Here is a 19,874-nt window from a genome sequence, read left to right as displayed (position 1 = left end):
GAACTCCATCACTGACACCATAGCTGTCCTCCCACAATGTCATTGCGAGAGGGGTACGGGGCAGCTCGATCTCACTCCAGCCTCCCCCTTCTCCTCAAGGAGTCAGCCGAGGCCATCAGGCACCCATAGGGAGGAGGATCAGCAACTCGACACCCCGAGGCCATCCACACAGGTGACTCTAGGAACGTCCGGCTGATCGAAATCCCCTCTTCCTGTGACCCTAGAAGCTCCAGCTCCACAGACTGAGGAGGCTGCAGCTGCGCAGAGCAGGATACCGAAAGCAGGCCAGGGCTCTCCAGCTCTCGGCCCTCCAGAGGATGCCCACCAAAGTCATCACAGATAACAGGGCATAGCAGTCAGCAGGCTGTCTCCCCCCTCTGCTGTAGATGCCTGGGGTTCACCAAAACTTGGCAGTAAGGTTAGAAGCTTAAGAAGATGTAACTCTTTTGAGTCAAAACAATTAACTAAATTAACAAAATAAGGATAAATCAAACACAGCTCCTAAGTCAGGTCAGCTGTAAAACCAAGGACAAAGTTTAAAGGAAACTTACAAACATCAAACCAAAATGTGATTAAAGGGGTCAATAAAACACCTCAGTCCCCACGGTGCCCACCGGGCAGGGAAGGCCTCGAGGGTGCTGGCAGACACTGCGTGCTCCCTCTCCAGGGACACCCGGCCACCAACGTAGCCGCGGAAGAGGGACAAACAATCGGGCGGGACTCCCCCCTCGATCGCCCGCTGCCTAGACCTGTTAATGGCCAACATGGCCAGGCCCAGGAGCAGGTTCACGAGGAGGTCCTCCTCCTTCCTGCACCGGGTGTCCGTAGATCAGGAGCGTGGGACTGAAGTGCAAACAAAACAGTAACAAAAGGGTTTTTAAATAACTAAAAAGGGAGTGCAGCCTATGACACCCTATATAAACGTGGTGCACGGACTCCACAAGACCACAAAAAGGGCAGGTGTCCTGGGAGTCCGTGAACCTATACATTCTGCGATTGTAGGGTACTGCTGTGTGCAACACCCTCCAACCCAGGTCCCCGATGGAAAGAGGGAGGACACCTCCGTAGAGGGCCTCCCATCGGGGGCCTCCGCCGCCGGACGGCAACAAGGCACGCCAGGGCGTGTCCCGGCGGCGGACGAGGGCGAGAAAATGGAAGGTGTGCAGCAGCAGTCCGTACAGAAAACTCCTCCGCGCCGTACCAAATGGCACGGAGGGCATGTCCCCGAGGCGGCTCATATTGCGGGGCACCGGCACCCGAGGGAGGTTTCGGGGCTTGGGGCCAATGTGGAATTCTGTCCGAACAGGGGAACGTTCAGCAGGAAGACCACCGCGTACTTGGGCCACCTCAAGACCTAAAATTACATCAGGTCCGAGCACAACCGTCCTAAGTTCTTGGATGGCATCAGCTGCAAGCTGGACACTCACAGACGCGCAACGCACCAACTCCTGCGGGAGCATCCAGCCCAGTCCTCCGCCACCCAGCACGTCCCCGGTCCTGGTCACCCCGGCAGCCACAGCCCTCCTCTCCGCCAGCCACTGAAAAGGACGGAGGGGCGGATTCCTGAGCAGCGGCTCTCTGACGATAGCCCGCTACTCCTGACGGGGGAGAGCTGCGTCGTGAGGCGACTATGTTCCAGATTTTGATCAGGTCCTGGTAAAAGACGGGCAACGCCTGCAAGGAGCCACCGAGACGCCTCTGCTCTATAAACAGGAGCTGCACGTCATAATTCAGGCCGTGCACCTGGCGGAAGAAATACATCACCAGGGCACATCTTGGAGGAGGCTCGACGTAAAGGTATCGCTTCAGGGTCTGAAGGCAGAAAGTCGCCACCTGTGTGCGTAGGCACACTAGTGCCTGACCGCCCTCCCTAATCGGGAGACTCAGAACCTCAGCAGCGACCCAGTGCAATCTTTTGTCCCAGAAGAAGTCGACTAACATTATCTGGACTTTTGTGACAAAGTCCGGGGGAGGGGTCAAAGTGACCAGCCGATACCACAACATGGCGGCGATCAGCTGGCTTATGACCAGAACTCGACCCCGGTAAGACAGCACTCGGAGCAGTCCTGTCCAGCGCCACAGGCGAGTGGTGACTTTCGTCTCCAATTCCTGCCAGTTCGCCAGCCAGGATTCCTCGGCAGGGCAGAGATGGACCCCCAGGTAGAGGATGCTGGTCCTGCTCCAGGTGAAAGGCCTGAGCTCCTCGGGTAGGGGATCCATCTGCCACGGGCCGACCAGGAGTCCAGAACATTTATCCCAGTTGATCCGAGCAGAAGAAGCTACAGAGTAGACCTCCTGGCACTCGCGCATCCTCCGCAGGTCAGCCGGGTCAGTGAACATGAGGAGCACGTCATCGGCGTAAGCCGAGAGGACCACCCCGATGCCCGGCCCGCGCAGAACCAATCCCGACAACCTCCTCCGCAAGAGGCGCAGGAAAGGCTCCACGCAAATAGAATACAACTGGCCAGACAGGGGGCAGCCCTGACGTACCCCTCTCCCAAAGCGAAGGGGCGCCGTCAGGGACCCGTGAACCTTAACTAGACAATCCACAGCGATGTACAGAAGTCGGATCCAGGTGACAAAATGCGTCCCGAACCCGAATGCTCGCAGAGTTCCGAGTAAATATTTGTGATCCACCCTGTCGAATGCCTTCTCCTGGTCAAGGGACAGGAAGGCGCTCGACAGACCAGCCCTCTGCGAATAGTGGATAATGTCCCAGACCAGATGGATATTGTCATAAATTGTGCGGTCCGGGACGGTGTAAGACTGGTCAGGGTGGATCATGTGGTCCAGCATGGTGCCGAGCCGAGAAGACATGGTTCTGGCGAAGATTTTGTAGTCCGTGCTGAGGAGGGAGACCGGGCGCCAGTTTTTAAGAAGGCGGAGATCCCCCTTCTTCGGCAACAGGGCAATCACGGTCCTGCGCCACAAAAGGGGCATCTCCCCAGTAGCAATACTCTCCCCCAGGACCCCCGCGAAGTCGCTCCCCAGGACGTCCCAGAACGCCCTGAAGAACTCCACGGTCAGCCCGTCCAGCCCCAGGGATTTGCCCCTGGAGAGATTGTTGAGGGCGCCGGTCAGCTCCCCCAGACTTATAGGGGAGTCAAGCTTTCCGGCGCCCTCCGGGCCGACCTGTGGCAGGTCCTCCCACAAAACTCTGCAAGCATCCTCGCTGGATGGATCCGGAGAGAACAGGGCAGTGTAATAACCTCGAGCAATGGCCCTGAGGCCCTCCGGATCCGAGACGAGGGAGCCATCGTCGGCCAGCAGCGTACGGAGCTGCTGATGGACCCCGTGCCTTTTTTCCAGCGAGTAGAAGAAGGGGGAGCCAAGGTCCAAGTCCTTGAGGAACCAGATCCGAGACCTCACAAATGAGCCCCGGGACCCGACGAGTTGCAGGTCCCGCAGCGCGCCCTTCTTCTCATTGTACACCGACCGCAGGGCCGGGTCCGCGTCGGGCCGACGGAGACGTGCCTCCAAGTCGAACACTTCCTTCTCCAACTCCTCGACCCTGGATTTCCGCCTCTTTTTCGACCCCTTCACGTACTCCTGACAGAAAACTCGGACGTGAGTCTTGTCCACGTCCCACCGTAGCCTCAAGAAGGGGAAGCCTCCCCGCTTCCTTCTCCAGCCGGCCCAGAAACTACGAAACGAGTCCAGGAACCGCTCGTCCTCCAGCAACAGGTTGTTAAAGTGCCAGTATGCGGACCCCGTCTGAACGCAGAACGGAGTGAGCTCTGCCCACACCAGACGGTGGTCCGTGCATGGAACCTGCTGCACAGAAGCCGCCTGAACGCAGGACACGTACGCCTTCGAAATGTAAAGACGGTCGAGTCTGGACACTCCGACTCCAGGTGACACAAAGGTGAAAACGCTGGAATCAGGATGGAGATTTCGCCAGACGTCCACCAAGTCGAAGGACCTGACCAGCTCCCGTAACTTACTCGCACCTAGCGTGCGGTGCTGGGTACCGTGACGGTCCTGGGCCTCGAGGGTGCAATTAAAATCCCCCCCCCGAGGACGATGCACTCGCCCGCGTCGATGGAGCCAAGATGAGTGGACACTTCTTCAAAGAAGCTCGCTTGCTGCTGCGCGCCCAGGGGAGCGTACACATTCACAAAGTGAAGCGCCACGCCCCCCAGGCGCACAGTCAGGTGCAGCAACCGGCCTGGCACCGGCTCCTTGACCCCCAAGATCTCCGGCTGAAAATGCGGGGCCAACAAGATAGCCACCCCGCCTGAATTGGAGGCTAGGTGACTCATGTAGACCCCCCCTCACCACTCCAGGAGCCACGTAGCTTCATCTCCCGGAACGGTATGGGTTTCTTGCAGGAAGCACAACGCATACTTCCCGTCCCGGAGGACCGAGAAATTCTGGAACCTGCGGTGTGCGTCCCTGCTGCCGCGGATGTTGAGGCTGGCTATAGTCGTCTTCATTGTCAAAAAGTACATACGACCATCACCTTAAATAAAAGGAGAGGACTTTTAATCCTTCCTCTCCTTCGGGAGCCCAGCGAGAAACGTTTGGACCCTCCGCCGGGCGTTCCTGTCCAACTCGGGAGCCTTGAGGGCCTCGCGAGTGGACCAAAACACCAGCGGAAAAGAATGCCGCCGGGCCAAGACCAACTGGACTCTGTTTCGGCGACCTCGATGACTCGCCAAAAAGTCCCGGAGTTCCCGTGGGGGGATGAGGGGAGAGTCAGTGGAGGGCACCAGCGTATCCATCGACTCGCTTGAGAACAAGTCAAGGTCATCCCCGGTGCTCACCACCGAAACTCCGTCCTCCTCCGGGTCATCGCCTCCAGCTTCCAACCCCTCCCCCGTATTGAGTACGAGGGCTGGTCCGGAGCTGCCAGTCGGCTCCACCTCCACCTCGATCCCACCCCCAGGGTCAAGGCCAGAGTGGTCCCCTCTGGTCTCCTCTAATAAATTAGGGCCAGAGGGTGGCGGCACTACGGATGCCCGCTCTCCTCCCGGCACCAGGTCGTCCAGGGAGCTCAAAATGAGCTCCTGACCTAAAACTAGGACACCCGGTGCTAAGTTTTGGGAGGGAGCAGGAAGGCCTTCCTCGCCACCACCACCCAATGACCCAGTTAAATTTTTTAAGTTATTGACATCGCAGTCCCCCAACGGGCCAGAAGATACCTCGGGGGTATTGAGTGGGTCTAAATTGGGCACCCCCACAAGGGAGGTGCCCTCAGAGACCCCCGAGGGGCCCTGCTCAGGGGACTGCTGCAGGTTGGTGGGGGGAACTGTGGGGGATTGGGATTGGGATTCCCCCAGAGGGCAGGTCGAGGTCTTATTGGGTGGTGGAGACGCCACCACCTCTTCATCAGGGGAGGGGACACACCCAACCTCTTGATTGGGCGCCGCCCTCCCCCTCCTCTTCCTTCTCTGAGGGGTGGCGTCTCTTCCGAGGGAGGCTGGGGGCTAGGGAGACCTCCATCTCTGGGGCCTCCTCCACCTTGTCCAGCCTTCCCGGACGCCCCGCCCTCTGGGGTTTGGGGTTTTCTCCTACCGGCTCGGGGACACGAGTCTCGCCCCCGCTAGCCCCGGGGACCCGCGCAGGGATGACGCCGGGCCCAGCACATGGCGCCTCAGCACCTACGGGCCCAGGAGCATGCGCGGTGACGACGCAGGGGCCGGATGATGGTTTTTCCCCCGAGCCAGTGTCTACAGGGGTCTGGGGAATTTGAGGGGTTTGGGGAGTCTCGGGGATTGCCCCCGGGTTGCGGGTCTTCCTCCGCGCCTTCTTATGACGTGGGGGCTCTCCCCCCGCCTCACCGACAACCGAGATGGCAGCGGCTGCCAGCGACGCCTCCCTTTGCGGGGAGGGAGATGGAGTAGTGGCGGGGGGAGGAGGGGCGGTGCCAGCCGCGGCCGCCTGAGTGGTGCTGGCGGCCGTGAGGACGGGGCAGTTCTTTCGGACATGCCCCACCTCCTTGCAAGCATGGCACCGCACGCCCTCCGCTGTCCAGAACACCCGGTAGGCGGTCCCCTCATAATTGATGGTAAAGGCCCCCTCCAGGCACTCCTCCCGGGCCAAGCGGACGAATACCTGGCGCCGGAAGGAGTACACGTGGCGGAGCGCCGCGTCCTTGAGTCCGAGCGGGATCGGTGCTATCCCCGACCTGACCTCTCCCAGTTTACAAAGGTGGGGGAGGAGGAGCTCACTTGGTAGGAAGGGCGGGACGTTGGAAATAAGAATCCTCTGTACGGTGGCCTCAAGAGGGTCCACCGCCAGAAAGGTCCCGCCCACAGTGAGCCCCTTTTGCAGGGCGAGGTGCACTGCCCGCTCAGACCTCAGGAAGAATATGGCCTTCCCATACATCTTCGAGGCTGCAACTATGGCCGAGGGGCGACGACCCCAGCCATAGCCTTTACGCAGGCCTCGATTATCATGTCGGGGTGAGCATAGCTCTTCACCCCTAGGGCCCTCGTAAGGAGGCGGAATGGTGACAGGGCCGCGGGAGCAGCAGGAGCTGCAGAAGCAGCCACCCCAGCATGTCTTTTTTGAAGGCCCTGTCACCGGTGACAAAACCGCCTCCACATTTGGCCTTGAGGGCCCGGCCATGGTAAATTGGCCTTTGGGCCTGAGCTACATATATATTATTTTTGAAATAAAGTCCCTCCCTGGGGAAGGAAGAGAAAGGTGGATATATCCTCCCCCTTTTATGCAGGAGAGGAGAGGAGGGAGAGGGATAGAGGACAGGGAGGCACAGGAGGGAAAGGGGAAAGTCTGGGTGGGTGTCTCTTGGTGTAAAGATGGACGGTGGGTGGGGGCTTAACGATCTTCCAGTAGGAGGAGGCAATGTCTTCAGCCAACACTGGCCACTGGGAAAAGGCTGGTTGGGGGAGGGGTGACAGCAAGATGGTTTTAAACCACACACACACACACACCCTTTTTCTTCCCCAAGTCCTCGTGCAGTCTTCTGCCCTCCCCCTACAAAACACAGTCTTTAATAGCCCCCACCTTTACAAAAATAGAAGCTCCAGACACCCACCTAGGATGTAATAGTTCTTAGTCCTGGCCTCCTGGCCTTCCTGTCCTGTAGCAACAGTAGTTCTTCCTCTCCCTCTCTCTCCTTCAGCTCCACAAGAGCAACAGCACACAGCAACACCCAGGAGCAGGAGTAGCAGGAACAGCAGCAGCAACACACCTTCTCTCCTCTGTGTTTGGATCCAACTGAGCTACAACGATCTCAACAAGCTCGTTAAAAAGATGTAACTCTTATTGAGTTAAAACAATTAACTAAATTAACAAAATGAGGGATAAATCAAGCACAGCCCCTAAGTCAGGTCAGCTGTAAAATCAAGGAAAAACTTTAAAGGAAACTTAAAAACATCAAACCAAAATGTGATTAAAGGGGTCAATAAACCACCCCAGTCCCCGCGGTGCCCACCGAGCATGGAAGGCCTCGATGGTGCCGGCAGACACCGCATGCTCCCTCTCCAGGGACACCCAGCCGCGAACGTAGCCGCGGAAGAGAGACAAACAATCGGGCGGGACTCCCCCCTCGATCGCCCGCTGCCTGGACCTAATGTAACTCTTTTGGAGTCAAAACAATTAACTAAATTAACAATAACAAGGGAGAAATTAAGCACAGCCCCTAAGTCAGGTCAGCTGTAAAATCAAGGAAAAACTTTAAAGGAACCTTACAAACATCAAACTAAGATGTGATTAAAGGAGTCAACAAAACACCCCAGTCCCCGCGGTGCCCACTGGGCACGGAAGGCCTTGATGGTGCCGGCAGACACCGCGTGCTCCCTTTCCAGGGACACCCGGCCGCGAACGTAGCCACGGAAGAGGGACAAACAATCGGGCGGGACTCCCCCGTCGATCGCACGCTGCCTGGACCTAATGTAGCTTGCACTGTCAGGGCAAGGGTGTTAATCACTTGGACATAATGTTCACTTTAGTAAATAAACCCCCAAGAATGTTTCCTTGCCTATGGCTCCTTTTTCTGATGAGCAGTGTTTGTGTCATTCAGATGTGAAACATTGGTTCCTGCACAAGATAAAGGCAGGTGTCTCAGTCCAGGGCCTCTTCCCTGTGCAGTGTGTAACCTTCAGACCCAAGTGATGGACCAGCTTAACACTCACTGGACACATCAGTGATGCCTGCACCTCGATGGTGCTTTTTCCTGCTGCCAGAATGTTGTGGATAGGTGTCACAGAGTTCCGTCATTCTCTCTGAATGCTCTCAGGTGGGGTTGGCCCCATCTCTTCAGCACCTGTGACCAGTGACAGTGTGGTCCTGAAGAAGTCAGGTGCTGAATGCTGACAATGGATCAGGTGCACTTAAAGTTTCATGGCTGCGTCTCTATGATATGACCCTGATCACAGAGCGCAAGTGACCTGCCCTCAGCCAGACAGGAGTCAGACATTCTCAGAGGCTATGTGAAGATCTATGGAGTATCCTCACTACATCTTGTCATCATCCTTCTGGAATCTAGCGACCATTAGGGCCTCCGCTGCGTTTCCATGACATGAGTCTGAGCACTGAGGGTATGTGCGCTGCCATCAGCCACATAGGAGTCAAATATTCACAGATGCAAGGTGAGGATGTCAGGACTGTCCTCACTGCATCTCGTCACCATCCAATGTGATAGCCTCATTGCCAGCATCCTCGCCTTCAAGAACCTCGTCACCCTCATCCTCTTCAATGTCCTCCTCATCGAAGGAGACGTGCAGCTCTTCCATCTCCTTCTCAGCCAGCTCCTCCCCCTGTTGCAGTGTCAGGTTATGTAGCGCACAGGAAGCTACAATGATGCACAACACCCTCTGGGGACTGTATCGCAGTGCTCCACCGGACCTGTCAAGGCACCAGAACCTCATTTTCAATATGCCAATCATTTGCTCCACCCAAGTCCGGGTTGTGGCATGAGCCTCATTGTACCTTCTTTCTGCTGCAATCTGAAGTCTACCCACGTCCTCTGTGGGTACCCCTTGTCCCCAAAGAGCCAAACCTACAACCTCTGTGGACCCTGGAAAATGTCAGGGATCTTGGACCTGCTGAAGATGTAGGCATCATGGATGTTCCCTGGAATTGAGTGCAGGCCTGTAGGGTGAGTTTCTGGTGGTTGCAGACCAGCTGAACATTCAGTGAGTGGAACCCTTGCGGTTGACTAAGTGGACTGCTTGCTGCCATGGAGATCTAAGCAGCAGGTGAGTGCAGTAGATGGCACCCTGCACCTGTAGAAAACAAGAGATCACTGCAAATCCCACCACTCTCGCTTCCCGGCTTCCCTGATCCCAGTCGAAATGCACAAAGTTCTGTGCCTTAGTAAGGATGGTGTCCACGACCTCCTGGAGGCATTTGTGGGTGGAGTCTTGTGAGATCCCCCACAGGTCACCTATGAAGCCCTGGAAGGAGTGACTGGCATAAAAATTGAGTGCCATGGCCACTGGCAGTGGATGCCCTCTATGTCACCATGGTGCCAAATCCTGCAGCAGGTGGCATATGTGACCTACCAGTTCCCTAGACATGCACAGTCTTTGGCAACACTGATTCTCAGTCATCTGCAGGAATGACAAGTGCCGTCTATTGACCCTGGGTCTAGTGAAGCACTTATGAGCGACGGCTCTCTGTTGATCTTCAGCTGCGTGCACAAGTGGCCCTGCAGCACCTTCATCTTGAGGGTGGTGCTCCTCCCTTTGCCAAGACAGGCACCTCCGTCGCACTATTCTCCTTCTTCTCTGGTCCCGGCAAGCCATGAGGCATAGCGCTAGATCACGAGGGCCCATTATCCTAATGTTCTTCTCCTGCAGGATCAGAGTGACGCATGGATTAGCATAGGTGTCCTAAGGACTTCTCCTGGTCAAGTCTTAAGGCCCATTCACACATGCCGGGGAGTGCATTGTCCTGGCATGCACATTAATTTGCAGTCTGTGCCCAAGGGGTGAAATGTTCTGGAGCATTTGGTGGCAAGTTCATGCTTTTGCATTACTTGAGTGGGCAGAAATACTTCAGAGGCCCAACTCCGAACAGTGTCAGCTGCGGAAGAATGCTCACTTTTGAGCAGCTTTTCCAAATGCATGGCTGTTTCTCTCACCCTCCACCCACCCACCTCCCTGCCCACAACCCCCTGCCCCCCCACCCCCAGCATGTGCTTGTGTACTTCCAGCAGCCTGTGCTGTCTTGCCCATCCCCACCTCCCAGCCCCACCTGCAGTGGGGCCCTTGCCCTGGCACCGCACTGAAAGCCCCTAATGCGCGGTGCCTCTTCCTTTATGCCGTCGGGGGGATCTTTGCGAACACTGCACAAGGTTGTGTACACTCACCTCTGAGTTCTCCTCGAAGTTCAGCTCGCCAGGTGCACGCCTTTTAAAGGCAGTCATAAATCACACCGTTCTGAAGTCGTGCTGCGTGGGAAGTAAATTTGTTGTGGGGTCAATGATTCTGGCATTTGGGCACAATGATAAGATGCAATTGCATTAATATTAAGTTCCCGACATTGAATGGCGGGAAACGTGGCCTACCATTGACGGACGGAACAGACGATCACAAACTGGTTTCACAACATCGTAACACCGATTTTTGGCCTTCTCGCCAGATTGTCTGCTCATGCTCACCATGATGCCAATGGGGGCAGAAAATTCTGGCCTGAGTAATACCAGTAGTCTTGTACAGGTTATGCGCTAAATAGTTATGTTTATATAAAGAGTTACTTTCAGAGGCCTCTGCAACTATTCCTCAGCCGGTCGCAACCAACATACAACACTTCCTGGCATCAACTCTGAACAGCTTCGCTCTAATTTTAAGGTTAAGCCATCTTGTTCTGGATTTCCCTACCAGAGGAAATAGTACAGGAGAAATTGGGCTCTTTAGGGTTCATTTTCCAAGACACAATGTGCCTCTTATTGGTGGAAAATGGCATCCAAGCTGCACAAGCTTCAATAATGGAACACTATCATATTCAATCCTCATGGGAACACCATAGAATTAAAGCCTCAATGGGAAATTATCATATTGAACCCTCAATTGAACACTCAGACTGAACCCTCAATGTGCCATTAACAAATAAAACGATCAATGTGCCCACCCAGTTTGCAGACCCACTGATGTTCTTTTACAACTCCATCGTCTGAATCAGAAAAAGATGCAGGGCTATGAAATGAGAGCAGGGTGTTGGGATGAGCAAAGAACCAGCACTGACATAATGGCTGAATGATTTCCTTCTATGGTGTAAAATAATAAAGGTTCCATATCGAAAATAAAACCTATAATTTGTCCTTTTATAACGATGGACCAGTCACGTGGCTCATTGGGAAGTGGATGAACTGTGAGGAGTGGGAATGGTATGTTTCTAATTCTTGGGCCAGGCTAAGTCATTTTGGAAAGGTGATAGTTTTCACTATTAAAAACTTGGTAGCCGAAAGCCTCCTAGCTGCCATTGTGATCACATACCAACTGGTTATAAAATGGTAGCGGGAGAAGCCGAGGAATTGTTCACCTGTGCACTCTGTTGCTTAAGCAATGGTAAGGATAAAATTGAAATTCAGTGAGGGTGAAGAACAGATATCAACGGCTTGGCTACCAGTTCTACCCTCTGCTAGACTTCTTATCCTTTGATTTATAATTGGCCATCGATCCGTTAACCCCCTTTCTGCTAAAATGTATTTTTATCCCCAGTGTTTGATCTCTCAGAGGCAGCTCTATAAGGGTTAAGAACAACAACTCAATTGTGACAGAAACAAAGATAGAAATACCCAAGCTGAACTTGTAATGAGACCGTAGCATGGCTGATCTTTATGTCTCTGCTCCCCATTCTCCCCCTCGCCCTCTTCATTCCCCATAACTACATTTGTTACTTTCCATCTTATTTTCTTCTGACTCCAACCTTGTCTATTTCAAGAAAGCTATTTTAAAATTTATATGGACATTGCAGTCCCCTCTGCTGCCTTTGCTGATGGAATGGTTAATGCCTGAGTTTGATACTCAATGTTGTATTGTTTTTCTGTGCTAGATATCAAATTTTAACTTAAATTAAGTAATTTTCCAGCTAGTTCTTTACCAGATGCAGGAGTGATACAAACAAGGGCTTGCTACTGAGCCAAACTGCATATAAAATGAATTAAACCTTCATATAATCAAGAAAAATGTGTTATCAATTGTGTGAAAATCATTATTCAATTAATCAGCTAAAATGTAAACACAAGTTAGGAATTCTTCTATGCTTAAACTCATGAACTGCCAGAAATATTTTATCTTGGCAAAAAAAGCAAAAGGCTTTTCCAATAGCTTCATAGTTTGTTATGTACTTTAGTCACTTCATAGCTATATTTAAAACAGCATCACTGTAGGAGGATTAAACTCAGACCTGTGAAGCAAGAAATGTCTTGGAAATACATTTTTAAATGTCATCTTAAGGCTATTAGGTAAATAAAATGTTCCAGGAGACTTAGTGAGACACTGCTCTGAAACATTCGGATGATGAAAGACAAGATCATCAATTGGATTTTGTTGTTATCTAGCCAAGGAAAATGGCAAATCAGTCTGATCCCAAACAAATGATTTAAGTGCTGTGGTTTGAGAGCTCAACGTTTAAAAGCAAGGTACTTGTGGATAGAGCCATAGAAAAGTTACAGCACAGAAAGAAGCCATTCAGCCCATCGTGTCTGTGCTGGCTGAAAAAGAATTTTTTTTTTAAAAAACTACCTGCCCATTTTAATCCCACCTTCCAGCACCTGGCCCATAGCCTTACAGGTTCCAGCACTTTCAGTGCAGATCCAGGTGCCTTTTAAGTGGGTTGAGGGTTTCAGCCTCCACCACCAAACCAGACAGTGAATTGCAAATACTCACCACCCTCTGGGTGAAGAAGTTTTTCCTCATGTCCTGTCTAATCCTTCTACCAATCACCTTAAATCTATGCCCCCTGGTAATTGACCCCTCAGCCAGGAGAAACAAGTCTTTCCTGTCTCCTCTATCTAGGCTGCTCATAATCTTGTACACCTCAATTAGGTCACCCCTCAGCCTCCTCTGTATCCCATGGGCTTTTACTTTTATGACCAGTCTATCATGTGGGACCTTGTCAAGTGCCTTACTAAAATCCATGTGGGCAACATCCACTGCACTACCCTGATCAATCCTCCTTTTTACTTCCTCAAAAAGTTTGATTAAATTAGTAAGACACGATCTGCCCCTAACAAAGCCATGCTGACTACCCCTGATTACCATTCTTTTCTAAGTGTCCCTCAGAATTGATTCTAAAAACTTGCCCACCGCAGAAGTCAGACTAACCAGCCTATAATTATTTTGTCTATCCCTCGCATCCTTTTAAAATAATGGTGAAATGTTTGCAGACCTCCAATCCTCTGGTACCTCGCCTGTATCTAATGAGGATTGGAAAATGATCCTCAGAGCATCTGCTATTTCCTCTCTGGCTTCCTTTAACAGCCTGGGATGCAATCCAACCGGCTCTGGTGACTTATCCGCCTTCAAAGATTCAGTCCCTCCATTACATCCTCTCTCACTATGTTTATTGTAATAATATTTCACACTCCTCCTCTTAGAATATCTGCTTCATCCCTCTCCTTAGTGAAAACAGAGACAAAGTACTCATGGAGAACCCTGCCCATATCTTCAGCATTAGAGCACAAGTTGCCATGTACATCACTGATCAGCCCTACTTTTTCCTTATTCTCTAGCCCTTAATGTACTGGTAAAATATCTTTGGGTTTTCTTTGATTTTACCTGCAATTTTTTTTTATATCCTCTCTTTGCTTTCCTAATTACATTTTTTACTTCACCCCTGTACTTTCTATACTCCCCTTGGCTTTCTACAGTATTAAGGTTTTTGTTGCTGTCTTAACCTTTCATTTTCTGCTTTATCTTATCTTGGATACTTCTAGATAACTGGGGGCTCTACATTTAGCAGTACCACCTTTTTCTTTGTGGGGACATGTATACACTGTGCCCGTAGAATCTCGCTTTTGAATGCCTCCCAGTAATGCGGAGTCACTGATTTCCCTTCGACTAACTGTAACCAGTCCACTTTTGCCAGATCACCTTTCAGCTTCATAAAATTTGTCTTTTTCCAATTTAGAACTTTTACTCCTGTACTACATTTATTCTTTTCCATAACTATATTAAATCTAACTATATTGTGGTCACTATCTCCAAAATGGCCCCTTACTGCTACTTCATCCACTTGACCAGCTTCATTTCCTAAAACTAAACCTGGAATTGCACTCCCTCTTGTTGGGCTTGTTACATGCTAGCTAAAAAAGTTGTCATGAATGCAATTCAAGAATTTTGTGCCGCCTGTGCCTATTACACTGTTCATATCCCAGTTGTTATTAAGATAGTTGAAGTCCCCAACTATTATTGCCCTATTGTTTTTGCACTCAGAAATTTGCCTACATATTTGCTCTTCTATCTCCCTTTTGCTACTTGGGGGTCTATAGTACATTTCTAGCGGTGTGGCTGCTCCTTTTTTATTTCTGAGCACAACCCATATGGCCTCATTTGATGCTCCACTTAGAACATCATCCCTCCCCACAGCTGTAATTCATGCTTTAACCAATAATGCTGCACCCACCTTTTTTAGCCCCCTGTCTATCATACCTCAAAACCCTACATCCAGAGATGTTGAGCTGCCATTTTTGCCCCTCTTTAAGCCAAGTTTCCACTATAGCAATGATATGTTGAGAGACTTTACAAGGCAGCCCAGTCAGCTCAGATTGTTGATCTGACTATTTGCTGATGGACAATGGTGAGTTTAAGGTTCTGCTTGTGTGATTCTTCACACATTGAGACCCTCAGTTGTGAATGAGGAGGGATCAATTGGAGAAAGGTCAAATTTAGGGAGAAGTGCCAACTTGTTTCATTCCCGCGTACACCTATTGAGTTGTTGAGACTGAGGGTTAGATTTTACGAGGGGAGGCAGAATGCTTACCCCCCCACCACGACCCAGAGGGAAAGTTGGCCAGCTGCCGACACACCTGGAAGGGGCTTGCCCCACAGCCATAACCTGCTGTCAGTGGGATAAAAAAGCTCACAGTGGGACTTCCGCCCCTCAGTAGATAGGAAGTCCCATCCTTGAGAGCTGCCAACTGACCTGATTGGCTAGCAGCTCGAGCAGTCTCGGCAGGGCCAGAGCTCAGCAGTGGGTGCTGCTGGGACTGCAAGGAGGAGCAGGAAGAAGAGCAATGGCTGCAGGAGACAGATAAGTCCTGGGCTTTTAGGGTGGAGAGGGATCTGAAGGGAAGAAGGAGGGAGGGGTAAGGGGCTGGGTTTTGAGGGGCAAGTGGTAAGGAACAAGAGGGGGTATGGGGGGGTGGGAGAGGTGACATCTTGTGGGGGGAGCCCCTGATGTGCACAGGGTGCCCCTGAGTCATGTGCCCCCCCGCCCAACTCCTTCCCACCATTTTTCAACTTGGCTTAAAAAAACAGACTTCCCACTCCTGCTTCCTGCCCATGTCAGCCGTGTTATGGCCTGGGCAGCATAATAACACCGTCAATTGGCTTTGTAACAAGATGAATTGACCTTTCATTATTTATTCAAATATGGTGGGCAGACTGGTGATTTTGTCACCCACCCTCCTACGATATTATGGGGGACAGCAGGGGAGTGGGCGGGGTGATGGCGGCCTCATATTTTAAATGCTTCCCCACCACCCCATTGAAAACATGCCCAGAGGGCAGCTGTGAAATCCAGCCCTGAGAGAGGCCTAAAAGAGGCAAATTTACCTTTCCATTTGGGAAAAGGGTTGATGCATGACCTGGGTAAATGGAGAGCATCAATGTCAGGGGAGGAGGTGGAGGAGAAGAAGGTTAAATAAATAAAAGAAGTCATGGGCTAAATGAAGCTGCTGCTTTTTTGTTTCTGACAGTCCCCCTTGTACGAACGAATTAATAAAAGACAAACGTTGTCCTTCACTGTAGCTGCTGCTTACTGGCATATAATATCTTGCTCTTTGACCCTTGGATTTCCTTCTCCTTTCTAGCCTTCCTTAACACTATCATTAATGCAGCTCTGGGGTTTGTGCGTTCTTGATTTATTGACCACTTTTGCAACTCATGTAAGGATCAGAAAATTTCCACACAGCGGCCATCAGTGAGGGTGTGAGAAGATATTGCACAGGACACATTACTATAACAAATGCAGCATGTCAGATCACTGAGGATGTTCCAAGAGGCTCTGCAGGAGAATCGATCATTTTGAGTTAAATCAGCGGATTGAACTCCGTGCAATGGAAAATTTGGCTGGGTGTAAAACGTGCTGCTTATGCGCTCGCGCCATTTAGTGCTACCACCCAAGACCAGTTTCATCCTCTAACCTTCCTATATTATCCACTGTGGCAAAGCATTTCCTGGATGAATAGCTCTCTGCATAAAGAATTTTCTCCTCATTCTCTCAGTGACAATTTTAAATTGATGATATTTTGTCACTGACTCCTTAAGTAGAACTATTCTATCAAAATGCATTAGAATTGCAAAATCTCTTATTAAATCTCCCCTTAGCAATCACTAATCTAGTGGAAATACCTTCATATCACCAGACTTTCTTCATAGCTATATTTTCTTATCACTAGCATCAGCTGAGGAATCAGTGTTTTTGTGCTTCATGGTTTTAAAGTCCTTTCCATAACAGAATATGAAACAAACTGCCCACAGTGCCTAACTGTGACTGTACCAACATCAGCCCTGTGCAAATTGATGGTGGTTGTGTGGGGTGATTGGGGAGATGGCATCTGTTGGTGTTCAGGGGTGAAGCCAGAGAGATTGCAGGGCTTTATGGGATAGCTTGTTGGTTCTGAAGGAAACACTCCTGCTCTTCTTAAATCAAAAGCAGTGCTATAAAGAAACGTACCTCCTGCATTCATCCCCTCCACTTCCTTTCACTAGTTGGGTATCCCAAGACCTGAGAAACCTGGCCCCCAATTCTTAAAAATAAAATGACTGTTAAAATGAGGATGTCCAAACTCATTAAAATAGTTAAATGACAAACCCATCCTTCTGCAAGTGGATTGGTTGCCCGCCTCTCACGCTGCCTCTGTTAAAACCTGACATCGCAGGTTTAAGTTTCTGGTTCAGTTATTTAGAATGTTGACTCATGATCCGACCCCAACCCATCCATTTTTAGGAGCTAAGATTCAGCCTTACGTATTAGATTCTGAATTTCAGTAGATGGCTGGAGGAGGCTGTGGGTAGAATAGATTTGTTCAAAAGGAGGGAGAAAACATTGAACAATAATATAGCTTTGACCAGTGTGACCTAACTACAATAATGAGTTACAGAGCACCACTGGAGAAGCCTGGCAGTGAACTCGGTGCCCACCTCTTAGTCAGAAAAGGCTGCCGTGGAAAAAGAAAATAATTAAAAGCAGAGAATAAAACATTACATATGCACATCATGCCATGGGAAACCAAGGGGGCAGACGTTAACAGGCCCTTCTGAAATTTCTTTTGGTACTGTTCTAATAGAGACTCTAATTCAATAATAAATGTTAACAGCTCCATTAAAATAGAGGAGACAGGAATTTCAAGGAAATATTTCAACCCATGGTAAAATATAAAGCCCAAGTTTGCTTAGTGAATGATGATCATTCTGTGTAAAGGTTCCCTGTGAGTTTGTGTTGACAAGCAATGTATCTGAACTTGAGAAGCCAACTTAATAAAAATGTTTCTTATTGTAGCAGGGATCAAGACCTTGGTTTGAAAGTCCAAAGCAAAAAAAAATTGTTAAATGAAACAGACAGAACAAGCTGCAACATTTAATGAGCAGTCGTCTGGAGCAGCGGATCATATTAAAACTAAGGCTTGAAATAGTCCATATGCTGACTGAATGAAGTGTAAACTGAGGCAAGAAGCAAGAAGCTGGAATGTTTAAGTATAATGTCAGTGTTGGTTTGTGTTACATCTGCACTTAATTTTCAGGAAAAGTGCCTTTTTTCAAAGCAGTCTGAGACGAAGTATGTTTTACTATGCTCGAGCTAAATAGGAATTTGGAGCATGGCATGTGGTGCAAATAATCATGTTCATATGCAGACAAAACTGCTGCTTTTCATATCCAAATCAAGCTGCACAAACTCAAATCATGTTTCTTTTCCTGCTTACCTTAAATGAGTAGCTTGATGTAAGTTGTGAGAATGTTAACTTTTTAAAACAGAATGCAGGCCCTTGTCAGCCCTTCTGGTTGGCAAACTAATTGCTCAAACGCAGGTTCTTTCTGTTATTTCGCTGTAAAGTATGGTGTCTTCACCAAGGTTCTCTGGAGTCAGGTCAGGAGGATCCCTGCAATTTTAAACAAATGTCTAAATTACCAGTCCCTCCATCAATGTAACCAAACTGTGCAGCAAGTATTGGTAGGACAGGAAATCTCTGATGGCCTCATATTTCCCAGTCTTTAAATAGCAACCAATGAAATTGGCGAACTATCATCAAAGCTACCAAATCCCTGAAATCAAAAGTATGTTCCCCAACTGCCCCAATATGTATTCCCAATTTATAGCTTGAGTGAACACGTGAAAATTTAGAACAAAAACAAAAATACCTGGAAAAACTCAGCAGGTCTGACAGCATCTGCAGAGAGGGATACAGTTAACGTTTCGAGTCCGAATGACTCTTCATCAGAACTAAGGAAAAATAGAAAAGAGGTGAAATATAAGCTGGTTTAAGGGGGAGTGGGACAGGTAGAGCTGAATCAAGGGCCGGTGATAGGTAGAGATAGCCAAAAGATGTCATAGACAAAAGAACAAAGAGGTGTTGAAGGGGCTGATATTAGCTAAGAAATGTGCTAATGGGGACATTAAGTGTAGAAAGCAGGATGAGCAAGGTACAGATAGCCCTAGTGGGGTGGGGTGGGGGGGGGAATCGAAATAGGCTAAAAGGTAGAGATAAAACAATGGATGGAAATACATTTAAAAGTAATGGAAATAGGTGGGAAAAGAAAAATATATATAAATTATTGGAAAAAAGGGGGGATCGGAAAGGGGGTGGGGATGGAGGAAAGAGTTCATGATCTAAAGTTGTTGAACTCAATATTTATTTGGGGAGATAAAAAAAAAACACAAAAACTCTCAACAAAAGCACCCATTATGTTTTCCAGTGCCCAAAATAATTCCCCTGCTTAAACATCCTGGTCACAAAATTCAAGCTCCGTAGCGCCACCGGTTTCAATGGCGTAGACGCTGGCAGATGGAAAATATCATGGTGGCAACACTCCTGATGATTTCTGGTGCAGCCCATGCCATTCATCGTGTTTTGAAGGGGGGTGGTGTGGGCACCCCTGTGCATGTATTGGAAGCACCCAGAGCAGGCAGATCGCGACACCAGTCAGAGTCTATTGTTGGAACACGACCTTCTATTTTGGACATCGCAGGTGCTGTCACAGGCTCGCTTGAACACACAGAGCTGAACAAACATTCAGCTGCACGACTGACTCCCCCACACCCACACTTTTAAAGGAATCAGCATTCACTTGCAGATGAGGTATTTTTGACTTTCTACTTGTTGTTGCCAAGTCAATGGAAGCAATCTGTACTGTGTTATTAGAGAAGGTGACAAAAGTCCTTTGGGTCAGAAGTGTGTGGATTTATGAGGTCTCTGAGCAGAAAGCTTGCTTGCAGTCCTGGAGATTTAATTGCATTCCTCTTGGGTTGCAGCATACAGAGGATAGGGCAGAAGCAGCACAGAGGAGAACCTGAGAACATAGGGTCAAGGAGAAGGGCTGTTTATAAAGGGCTTTAACCACACACCTAGGGGTCTTCAAAGTGCACTTCTCCTACCTTCATCTCAACCCAGAGCAGTGCCTGTGGTTGTTTCATCAAACTGGACCTGCAAACACAGTGCAAGGCTAGGATGGCACTGCCAGTGGCTGTTGAGGTCACCATGGAATTCAATTTCTAGACTAGTGGATCCTTCCAGCCTG

Source organism: Cetorhinus maximus, chromosome 12, assembly GCF_964194155.1.
Source record: "Cetorhinus maximus chromosome 12, sCetMax3.hap1.1, whole genome shotgun sequence".
In the NCBI taxonomy this organism is placed as follows: domain Eukaryota; kingdom Metazoa; phylum Chordata; class Chondrichthyes; order Lamniformes; family Cetorhinidae; genus Cetorhinus; species Cetorhinus maximus.
This window is presented reverse-complemented; position numbering follows the sequence as displayed.